This window comes from Lonchura striata, chromosome 1A (assembly GCF_050655825.1).
Source record: "Lonchura striata isolate lonStrDom1 chromosome 1A, ASM5065582v1, whole genome shotgun sequence".
Taxonomy (NCBI): domain Eukaryota; kingdom Metazoa; phylum Chordata; class Aves; order Passeriformes; family Estrildidae; genus Lonchura; species Lonchura striata.
The window spans coordinates 59,486,249-59,498,772 of record NC_140741.1 but is presented as its reverse complement, the minus strand read 5'-3'; the positions used below and the strand labels follow the sequence as shown (position 1 = coordinate 59,498,772).

At 38.6% G+C, this 12,524-nt stretch overlaps 1 protein-coding gene across 15 annotated transcripts in view; it reads right to left on the bottom strand.

Annotated features, from left to right (window-relative positions):
* The window catches only part of ANO4 (anoctamin 4), a 200,469-nt gene that overhangs the window by 143,343 nt on the left and 44,602 nt on the right, over positions 1 to 12,524 (bottom strand). Inside the window, exon 1 of one of the 15 annotated variants that reach the window (XM_085568930.1) lies at positions 6,325 to 10,413. The exons of 13 other annotated variants lie outside the window; for them this stretch is intronic. The gene's annotated coding sequence lies outside the window, so the exon portion shown is untranslated. One more of the 15 variants, XM_085568931.1, reaches the window with a different exon arrangement.

The following is a 12,524-nucleotide window of genomic DNA, read 5'->3' as shown; positions in this document are numbered from 1 at the left end:
CAATAATTCTTTAACATATTAAGATCAAATTAGCGTGAACAGTAGAACAAGCAAGCCTCCTTGGCAGTATTGTGCTTTCCCTCTCATTACACTAACAGCTCTTTTTAAGCCCGTCTCTCTTTCTCTTCTTTCTGCCTTTGAAAGTGGCTTTCTCTGAGTTCCTAAAATGTACTCACTTTCTACTAGGACTCCACGCTTGGAAACAACTTTGTTTGAAATATCTAAAAGACATTTTAGCCTGGCTTAGAAGTGCTTTGCTCAGTCTTTACTTAATTTACATACAAATCTGACCTATAGCCCTTACCTTGGAAGTGCCAGAATATTGAGACTCTGGAATTTTACAGAGGTGTTTCCTTTGAATATTGAATTGCCCTCCAATGTAACCTTACTTTGTGAGCACCAGAATTTGGGATGTGGGGGAGGGAAGAGTTTAGAAATTATATTTGTTCTGTTAGAGAATACAGCAACATTGTGCTGCTGAGGTGAATTGGGACAGGCTGAAGGGCCTCACTTCTGTTGAAACAAGATCTCAAAAAACTGCAATTTCCCAAATTATTTTCTATTTTTTTCATGAGGCTCTAACTGCTGAATTAGACATAAATTTGCAAATTATTTAAATCAACATAAAACTACATATGCTGTCATTTAGTTTTGGGCAAATAAATTCTGAAATGTTTGCTTTTTGCCTCTTATTCCTCTCTCAAACCACAATTTTATAACTTTTCCTTTGCCTATGAATTAATCCTGATTTTTAAGGTTTGGTGTTTTAGCAAAGCATGAATAGTTTTTCATCAAAGCAGCAAAGACATACCAACCTGTCAAAAAGCATTTGTTACAAACCAAAAATTTGCTGCAAAGAAAAGATTCTCAAAAATAATTCAACAGAATTTATCTTAAGATCTTGTTAATATGAGCAAAACAACATTTCTAAAATGGTATAAAAAAAACCTAAACATTTTAGCAGATGCTTCAGAGAGGCAAAAATATCTGTCAGAAAAAATCGGAGGGATTTTTTTATGTAATCTGCCCTCTTCCTTCACCGTCACTTTGCTGCTGCCACTCACATATCAAATAACAAAAAGCCCAACTGCTCACAGATGCACAGATGAGTTTTGCCCAGAGAAACAGCTGTTCAGTGCCATCTCTGACACTCATCTGCAGCTTTTCAAGGCACCAGGCTAGCACTGTTCTTTCGCTCCTAACAGAAGAGATAGGAGCTGTAAGAGGCACGGTTTGGGTTTTTTTACATAAAGAATAGGGGGCTTAAGTAACTGTATGAGAGTGAGGAAGGTAAACATGGAAACATCAAGGTTATCAGTAGAGAACAAAAAGCACTAATCCCAGGTTTGACCTGAATTTTCCTAATGTTGGATTAGCTTAGATATTTTGCATTAATCTTTTCCACCAAACATTTTCATTCTATGATCTGAAAGTGCCTGGTTTTGCATAGCTTCTATCCTCATTACTTATATTAACTTAAAATTACACATATCTATTGCCAAAAAGATAATGGTCTTCTCTATTTATCTATTTTACTTCTCACTAACTAAATTGGATTCTGCTTGCCTTCTGAAATGTTATATGTAACCTTCTATTTATCTACAGCCAAGCTGCCTGAGGGAATAAATTCTTGTTCCTCCCAGGAAGATATATGTGCTCCCTGCAGTACATGGCCCATGTAATGAAAAAAAATTACTACTATAATTACAAGGTTTCAGGACTTTGTCAAAACCCTATAAATGTTTTCTTTGGCCATTCACAATGAATAATTTAATAATTTCTGAGTATTTCCAATTATTTCCTTGGAACAGCTTATAGAAGAACAAACTCTTTTGTGTCAATTCATAGAAAATAATACAGAAAATATTCTTTCAGGAGATGTATACTTGGCTGATACTCAGCCCTGTTGTCAAAAGTCTTCATGAATGAATTGCAGTATAGCCAGTATATTATGAACCTTGTATGCCTTATATTGATCATGGATAACTCCTTGGTGTGGGAGTTTGGGGGAGCCAAACTGAAGGTGAATGGGAAAAAAAGAATGAATGAGTAGATGAATCATTTGCCAGACAAGAAAGAAACAACAGACTTACAGTTTAACAGCAGTGATAGTTTAACAGTTTAACCTTTGTGATAGGCTAAGAATATAGCATTTAATTATTCACATTTCTTTAAAGAAAAAAAAAAATAAAGATTTGAATTAAAATTATATATATGGTAATGGAAATTGGAGATTCTGAGAGATAATGCTATTTTTCAACAGTTACACTTGCACAAAGAAATCTGGGGTTTTTTTAAAGCAGAGAAATAAAAGATGTGCAAAAGTGCCTGAATTTTCTTTATAAGTTTAAGCAATCAGAGAAAGAAATGGAAGGACCAGCTAGCAGAGGGTGTAAGAGAAACATCATCAGTGCCAAGCTTTCCTTGGCTTCTCTCCCCTATAACCTTTGGCCTTTGTCTGCAAGCACTGTTCTCCCTTGTGTTACTCACCAAAGCAAGTTGTAAATTTTAGAAGGGAAAAACCAAAAGGGCAGTCAGGAAGCCCTTACTGAAAAAAAAAAAAAAAAAAAAAAAAAAAAAAAGGCGAGGTAGGTCCCTACTGCTGTAGTTAAGGGAGCAGAGGGACAACACAGTGGTGAAATACCTCTCTTTCCACTGTGTTTCAGCATACTTGCATACCTCACGGATCAGAATTTGATTTGCTATTGAGTAGAGGTGAGAAGGAGCTCTGCTGAATTATGGTGCCACTGCTTTAAGTTCCAAAGAAATAACTATAATAATGCTCTAAATAAATATTAAAATTTATTTCAGTTTCCAGCTGATTCAAGTTGCTACTGGTTTTCCTCAATCCTGCCACAAATACATGATCTACTCAGAGTATACAGTAGGGTCACCTGGCATTCAAAAATACTGTACTGAAAAGAATATAAGCAGTATCAAAATCTAATAATCTCTTACGCATTAAGAAAAACTTATCTTTTCCAGTAGTTGCTGCTAAGTTACTCATAATAACATCATTTTAAGTACCTCCATGATTGCTATCTAGATGTCTTCCCAGCTGGGAGAACTTCTGCACTGAGTATTATATTCAATATTAACAATAGCACAGTATTCTTAGTGTTTATTTGTAGATTGCCTGCAATTTTTACTGCAACCCTTTCTCTTTTTATCCAAATTTCCTATTATTTTGGGGTTTTCTTCTGAGTCCAACATCCAGATAAAGTAAATTGCTATAAGACCATAGAGTTGAGAAGGTATTTTGGAGCAGTACAGAATAACAAAAACATAGGGAAGGGTTGAAACCCAATCTACAACCCATGGTTCTATCGATAGGAGAAGCAGCTGATGCACTGACCTTGTCCTGGGGGACACCTGGGAACAGTCCTGTAGCACCTGGGAACAGCCCTGTTTCTGCCTTCACTAGCGGGACAACTACTTGAGTCACAGTCCACTTGCTGACAGCAGCTGCCACACTTGGACCCTCAAAGCCACGACCTGAAAGTAGTTTGTTAACATATAGGAGGACTTTCAGAAAGTAGTACTAATAGCATTTGCTACAGAGGGACAAAGAAATTCCATTTTCTGTGCTGTCCCAACTACTGCTGATTTTGTCTCCAGTTTCTGGAGATCTGCTTTGGGCATCAGGTCAGCTCACTCAAATATGAGTGAGCAAGGACAAAGGACATAATGAATATTTGGTACAAAATACAGCAGGCATTTTCCAACTGGCCTAGGCCTCCAGCACCTTGCAGCAGGAACAGCCAAAGAGAAAACACATTTGTATTTTTGGTTTTTCTGCTTCTTAATTTACAGCCTGGTTTGGTGAGTAAACCCAGCACATTCAAAGCTCATTTCTATAAGCAAACAGATCCAAAACTGGGAGAAGCAGCTGACTCCCTCGAGGGCAGGGAGGCCCTGCAGAGAGACCTCAACAATTTAGGGGGCTGGGCATCACCAACTATATGAAGTTCAACAAGGGGAAGTGCTGTATTCTGCAACTGGGATAGGACAGACAGACTGGATGTACAGACAGACTGGGGAACGAGACACAGGAAAGCAGTGCCAAGGAAACAGACCTGGGAGTCCTGGTTGATGGCAAGCTGAACATGAGCTCTGGGAGCCAGGAGGGCCAGCCCTGTCCTGGGGACATCAGGCACAGCATCACCAGCTGGGCAAGGGAGGAGATTGTTCCCTCTGGTTGGCCTCACCTCTAGTGCTGTGTGCAGCTTTGGGTGTCACAATAGAAAAAATATGAAGAGAACATCCAAATGATGGCAAGGAAGATGGTGAACCTTGAGGGGAAGATGTATGAGAAGCAGCTGAGGTCACTTGCTCTGTTCAGCCTGGAGAGGAGAAGACTGAGAGCATACTCTGCAGCTTCCTCAAGAGCGGAAGAGAAAAGGCTGGCACTATTCTTCATGGTGACCAGTGACAGGACTTGAGGGAATGACCTGAAGTCGTGTCAGGGGAGGTTTAGGTTGGGTATTAGATAAAGTTTCTTCACCCAGAGAGCGTTTGGGCACTGGAACAGCTCCCCAGGGCAGTGGTCACAGCACCAGCCTGACAGAGTTCAGAAAGGGTTTGAACAATATTTTCAGGCACACCGTATGATATCCTGACCTAGGGGATGGTCCTGTGCAGGGCCAAGAGTTGACTTCAATGATCCTTGTGGGTCCCTTCCAACTTAGCATATTCTGTGTTTCTGTGAACATGGATCTGCTACACCAACCCCTGAAACTGACACCAAGGTTGCAAAGCAAATGAAAAAATACTTCCAGAATAATTCCTTATCTGTGAGAGGAATTGCTGCTGCTCTCCCAATACATGCTGCAAACTAGACAGGTAGGTATTAGCCCTACCTTGCTATTTGCACTGAAGACAATGGTCCATTTCCCCTAAGACCCCATGACCCTCTAGTCTCATGGACTTTCCACATACATTCATAAGTCAAATTTTTCTTTCTTAGAAACTGACTCTCAGCTTAAAACCTACAAGTCTGATAAGGCCCTGGGTAACCTGTTCCAGCATATTAACTCGCCACAGGAACGTTACCTTCATACATAGAGCAGGACAGACCAATGACCACAGCAAAAGAGGCACCATAACAAAAAGCAGAAACTCAGAATTTCCATTCACAGTGGCAGGCAGCAAGGATTCTGTACATTATCTCCCATCACATTAATCTTTTAAATAGGCTTGGTCTTGCAGACTCATAGACACATCAGTAATCATGGCTAACAAAAAAGCAAAGAAAATAGTCACATGTAGAGGAAATTGCAAGCTCAAGCCCATTATTTACCAAAGTACACAGCTGGTAACAAAATCAGTCATTTTTACACTCATGAAGAAGGCCCTTAAGCACCAGGCCTGCTGATATTAATTTTTATTTTTTTTTAGTTTCCATGGACTCAGTTTATTTCTTTGAATTGCTTAGCTTTTGAGACTAATTAAATAATAAAGATGTTTTGTTTGCAAAATTGCAGCATGTTGCTCCCACACAATGCAAAGAACCAGATGGGTATTTGTTTGGTTGCTAAAGTCAGTAGTTGTTTTTTTGTCTTGCTTTTGCTTAAGAAACTGTTAATATTTAGGACACAGTTTTTTCAGCCTAAATTTGCATGAGTACTTATTTTCAGACTATAAGCTAGGTTTTTGGTACCCTCATTACAGAGTTAACCTCTCTCTTGCAGGAGTCTGTGGATAACTCTTAGTGCTTGTCTCCTTTGGGAATAAGATAATTTACTTAATTTCCAAAGACACAGACCTGAGAGCATTGTTTTTCTAAAATGTTGTCTTAATCAAACAAAAAAAAAGACACATCTGATGTTTTCTAAGGCATTTACCAAAATAGACATTTATCCACTTTGACCTATAGATTTTAGAGTGCATTGAGAGAAAAACCCTGTGATGTGATGGTGATCCCTTTGCTGGAAGTACAAATGAACATGAATACTTTCAAATCAGTATTTGGCAGCTGGCATTTTTTGACCAAAGAGTCATAAAAAATTCTTACTCCTGAGAAAAGATGGGCGTATTTCACTGACAACATAATACTTATGTAATGTGAACATAAGAATATATGAATAGGTGAGATACCTTGTGGGCTTTCTAATAACTTATGGTAATCGCATTTTTAAAAAGACACCAAAGAATTACTTCAACCTCATTAAATGATGCCATAGAAAGACATACTGCTTTTGTTCTTAGCATTGATCAATCTTAGGTATTTGACTCAGCCCCCACAGGAACTGAATATCTTAGAGTCTCAAATGGGTTTACCCTTATAAAGAAAACAAGAGACAGAAAAGTTCCTTGCTTACTTACACTGCTAAATGCACACAAACCTCAGTTGACCCCTTTGGTCACCCTAGAAGAATATGGGCAGTCCAGAAACATCTACTGTGAAGACCTCTCCATGCAACTTTGTTGAATGTATAATTTTCAACCTATAGATGTAGCAAAATGAAAATAAATATATTCAGAAAAGTAGAAAAATTAAACATTGCCAAGCTAATAGTTCATCTACCACAGGAGTCAGTCACAGACCCACCAATGGAATTAAAGCAGTTCTTGACTCTCAGTTTTAGTGTTAGCAGAATGCTAATAAACAAGTTGATCTTGCTAGAAATACTTGGTTAATTCCCTGGAATTAACTAAATTTATTAGTGCATCTATGTTCAAATAATCCATGGGTACATGTGTGTTTGTATGTCTGTGTGCAAAACTCCACTTGAATTTTTGCTCATTGTCTTTCAAAAACTGTCCTGTATTTCACATTTTTCTTCAACTGGAACCCGTATATTTCCTGGGAAGCCAGGTGGTTCCCTTGGGAACACACTGCATGTCTGGGATGGTGTCAGGTCTTGCAGCCATCACTTGAGAATCTGCAGAGAAATTCTCTATCCATACACATTTTAGCTGTGTTTCTTCTGCTTCTCCTGACCTTATAGCTACTTCTGGATTCAGGTGTGGTTTGAAGGATCAATATCAGTGACGAAATTGCTACAGCATATTAATGAGTTTGGTATACAAAGCTTCTTTTTGACAGCTCCTTCCCTGTCATCACTGAACATTAAAATGAAATGTGATTAGACCCACAAACAATAAGAAATGTTGGGTGACACTCCTGAGAAAGAACCACCATAAATGGCACAAAATGAAGGCTTAGACATGAGTCCACATGCAAAGTAAAAGACTGTCAGCAAAATCAATAGGATCATTGCTTCCTGAGTTTTGCTTGTGCACGTAACTGTGTGGATCCCCATAGACATTTTGACTGGGAAACCCATTAAAATTTGGATTTGTTTGCTTTGGGTACCCCTGGTTTCTACCTTTTAGGATGATTTCCTTATCAGTGTGCATGTATACTCAGCAAGAAAAGCAATGTCTAATGTCTCAATCTTACAGATGCACATAAAGCCAAGTAGAAACTCAATATTTTCTGAGAAGCTCACAGTACATTGCCAACAGGACTCTTGTTACATCAATAGTGGATGTAATCCAGGCTCAACCCATCTTCTTTTTTTGCTATTTTAATGAAATTCTAATTTCACAAGGCATACTCCAGTTGAGAAAATAAAGAAATCCTCAATTTTCTTTTCTGGGCTCCAGTTCAGAAAACAGGAACATAGAGAGGATCCTAATTTTTTTATCTCTCTATTGTTTTTCAGCATTGTCCTTCCATTTGATGATGCATCAGCAATTAGCATTTTTGAAAAAAAAAAAAGAGAAAAGAGAAGGAAAAGACATATTTTGAATTGCTTGATGTTTTCATTATGTTCTGCAGTAGCTCTAGTAGCTCTTCAGAAGTAGTAAATTAGCCTGCAGCACTGATTTTTCCCAAGACACCTCTGTTACTTTGAATTTGCATCCTTATCATGCATATTATGTATGTCTGTGCGTCACTGTGCCTGAATTAGACTACAAGTTCCTTGCGACAGAATACCTTATTCTGTTCACAGCACTACATTCAATTTTGGTGCTCAAATAATAAAGTTAACATAATAAATATAATGGCAAGAAAAATCAACCACAATATGCCTAATTCAAGACTGACTGCGGGTCCAAGAGCTACTACACAAAAAATAATAGACAGCACAGTCTGAAGGTTCACAGCTGAAGACTTCTAAAAGTACCCCCACAGACTTTATGATCACTTATTTCCCCAAACACACATTGTGGGAGCTCTTCTACCAAGGGACAGCAACTCTTTCAAAAATAACTTCCCACATAGAAGTACTTATTCTGAGTTCCTACTGATAAATTACTGTCTCCCCATTTTCCTGGCTCTCTGCAAGGATGATGGGGAGAGAGGGGTCACATCCCACCTCGTGGCTGATTTTCAGAGGGAAAGAAATACCCCCTTTGTCTCTCACTCAGGAGCTTGTAGGTTTCCATTTGCAGTTCAGTGCAAGGTAGCAAGAAGGAAATATCCCAGGGCTAAGACTCCAGGTAAAAGAGAGTTCTTCAAGCTTATGAAAATATGGGACAGTTCATATGAGCTCTGTTATATTTTCCTACTTCCTCGGTCTTGATTCCTGCCCTTCTGACATTAAGAACTGCTGACCTGAAGCCACTGGATCAATAACAGGGTTTTGGCTCATTTTAAATCCATTACATGGACAATATTCTGAGAAACAAGCACCAACAATGGCAACAGAACAAAATGATTCCTATGTGTCCTGGATCAATGTGTTAGCAATTTTCCAAGTTCTGACAATGAAAGCCACATGGGATAATAGAACTTGTCTTTCAGAGAAATAAACTATTTCTCTCAAAGAGTAAAAAAGGCCTAATTTTCTTAGGTATTGCCATAGTATGATGCTAATCATACAACCTTTTTATAACCATAATTTATTCTGAAGAAGCTTCACTCTTCTTTATAACGTTAAGAGCAGTCCATTGCCAACCACAATGATGTAGATGAATAAATAGTCTGATTTAGCAGTTTCTGCTCCACTTTGTAGTATTCACAGATTTGCTTAATCTACAGTACTGATTTGATAATCTCAATTTTTCCATCAGCACCACGGTTTTTGAAGGTAAAGAGATGTTCTGTAACTGCACTGCTGTGTATTAAATTATCATTACCCTAAGCAATCCCTGGGATTACTGAAAATGTGCAGAATCAGAGGAAGAAAATGGTATTTTCTGTCTAATTAGTAGTTTTATTCTATTTGCACTGGACAGTGCTCCACATATGGTTTGTTTCCCAGTGGTGCTGACTCCTTTTTTCATTAAGTGTTCTCCTGCATTAATATCTTACAAGCTCTGCCTTCCTGGCACAGCTGTAGCTGTCCTGTCTATGACAGAACTGCATACAGCCTTCTCATTTAGCAAAATGATTTTTTAAAGATTTATGCCTGTGTAAAGTTTTTATGCATGCTGCAATAATTAAGGAGCAAACACAAGCTGTATTACATGGAAGTAATTCCTTGCACCTCACCAAACACAGAGGAGTCAGTAATTTAAAAAGCTGGAAGGATGCATTCTCATTTCCCAGCAATGTTTCCTGCTCTCTCTTTACCTGCTCCTGTGGCTTGCCTGCTTGGAGCTGAGCAGAGCACAGGGACAGGAGAAGTGCTACATCAGCTGCGGGGTGATACAGCAGCTGTTTCAATGACAGCAATCCTTTCAAAATGGAGATTAGAGCTTAATCAGCAAATAGCTAGTGACCTGGAAAGTCAGGTAATTTAGTGCTTGGCTGTAAGATGAACACTTAATTGAAACCTTATCAAGTGCTTGCAGAATTTACTCCCAGAGTTTACAAGCAGGCTCAAATGCCCTGTGAAGCAAAAGGGATTGTTGTTATCTTACTCCATCCAAACCAGATGACTTGCATTTCTGAAGAGCCATACAATCCAGATGGATATAGATGGGGTTTCCTCACACTCTTCTGCTTCCTCTTGCTGTCAGAGTTTTCAGTGATATCAAATTTGTCACAGACTAAGCACTGCAACATAAACACCAAAGCTTGACTTGAGCAATGTTCAAGTTCTTGAGACATACCAGTATCCATGCAGCTCTTCAGGTCTTGGTTAAGACATGGCTGCAGCAGAATAAAAACTTTCCGTTTATTTCTCTTCTACTACTAGAAAGGTGACCTTCAGCCTTGCGTAGCCTTCAATGCACAATCAAGCAGCAAAAAAAGCCAAAAAAAATTCTGAACCCAGTGGACATGTGCTGATAAATTACCTATTCTGTTAGGCCTATGCACTCCTGTGGACTGGCTTAGAAAACTGGTCTTGGCCCTGTGGATGCTTTCATAGATACTGCCATAATATCTCCAACTATCTTTTCCTATAGTATAACACATTAAAACCTCCAAATCAGAAAAAGTAGGAGGATAAAAATCTTGTACCATTTTTCCTGGAGCTTCAGCACAGGTTTTTGTTTGTTTGTTTGTTTTTGGTTTTTTGGGGTTTTTTGGTGTGGTTTTTTTTTTTTTTTTTTTTTTTTTGCTGCAACTATATGTGGGGGGAAAAACATTTAAAGAATAACTGAGTAAATTCTTCCTTACTTTACTGCCCATAACTCCCTTTCCTTGATGCCTTGTCAGTGTTTGACACAAGACAAATCACTTCCCAGGGAAGATGCTTTGTTTGGAAATTTTGCCAGTGTTTCTTTGCTGATCAGCAAGCAAGGCTTCAGAAAGATGAATACAAAAATCACCAACTGTTATCCAAACCTGAAACATATGTTTATCACATGTGCTATACTCAACTAAAAGCTGAAGATGTGTTCCTTTGTTTGCTTAGCCTTGTAAGTATATAAAGAGAAATCAGCTAGCAGCTAACTGTGCCACTTTCTAAGCGATTTTATTTTTGTGTGTGTTCATGCACTGATAAGAGTCCTGAATTTAATTTTTAATTGACTTTGGGAATGAATAAGAAATGTTCTGAATTATCCCCTAGGGTAGCAGCACTTCCCTGTGGAATAGAGCCCTGTCATTGGCGCTGTCAACCAGAAATGCCAAATATCAACTAACAGAAATGCCAGGCTTTGAAGTGGTCTTGACCAAACTAATTATAAATCAGTTCTTTCACCACTACATCATCTGAAAAGTACAAATAGGACATAACTAGGTGCTGGCTGCCAAATGGAGATCAGTAGTGATGGAGGGGAACACTGAGCAGGCAGGAAAGTAGTGGGTGCTGTGCCCTGCAGAGTGGGCAGAGGCAGTGGGTTAAAGCAGAAGGCAGAAATCCTTGCTTGCACTTTGCTGCTGCTGACCAAGAAGATGCATTTGCTAAGTCAGGTATCAAGATGGTACTACAAGAACTGGGAACTGTTGCTCTGACTATTTTTACCCTTCTTCCAAGCAAAGAACAGCATTTGAGAAAATCGAGACTAATACTTTGAATATTTCCCCTTATAAAGACAGGAATCCATTTACAATTTAGCAATAGGCTTCAGCTGTAAAAGACTTGTTTTACACATGGCCCTGGATATATTCTCCATAATAAAACAGTATGATGAAGACAGAGCTTTAAATATCTTCCTCAGCAAGAATAGTGTAGTAATGGAGGTCTTAGCAGCAATATGGACATGAGCACCACCTGACTGAGTGAACTTGTAAGAACAACTCAGACATTAAGTTGAAAGTCAAAACAAAACCACATTTTCTCAAAGTTAATTAGTTTTAAGACATAATTAAAATCTTGTGGCCTTTCCTTATGATTCTCTCAAATGTGAATTATTGTAGTAATGGATGAGACACTACACTTGCAGCTCTTCTGAAACTTCTGCTGTTCTTGCAAAATACACAGACAATTTAGTTTACTGCACTGGATTAGAGATAAACCTGCTGATCTTAAGAAGCGACCTTCAATTTCTTTTTATAAGGAAGTCTTGGATGTCATTGGTTTGACAGCATGGCAGAGCATTTCTCTAACTCACTTGCAAATGTAAGTAAAAATGCCCTAAAAGTAAGGTGATCAACTCCAGTTTTATTCAAGGATTGTGCTCAGTGCAGCATCCAGTGCTGAATCTGCACACTACATATTGCTGCATCATCAGTGACCTTCTTCTGACTCTTGTTCCCATAGCCCACTGCAGATGCTAAGTTCTGATCAGGTACTGCTATTACTGATAAACATGCCTGTAGGCAGATAATTAAATTAAGCAAACTTGTGCTATTTCCCACACAATTTAGAACCAAGTTTTTTCAATGGAAATTTACAACTCCCAATTTAGACATTTATCTTCTATTTTCAAACTTTGGCTGATCCACCCTTCAAACCTCTCCTACACAATAAATTTTATTTTACACACAAGAAGGTAAGACATGAAGGACAGACTTGTCTGTGCTCCAGTCATCAGTGTAGCATTCACCACTAATGTGTGGTGAATGTGTTCTTCTTGTGGTTCCACACAAGAAGAACAAGAAAAGCTGCACCTCTCCCACCTGTGCTTCTCATTCCTATATGGATCTGGTGCAGCTATAGCAGTGGTTGTCACTGAGCCTAATCAGCAAAGCTGTAGTAAGGCCCAAGTGATTTGACCAAAACTCAAATAACAAAATA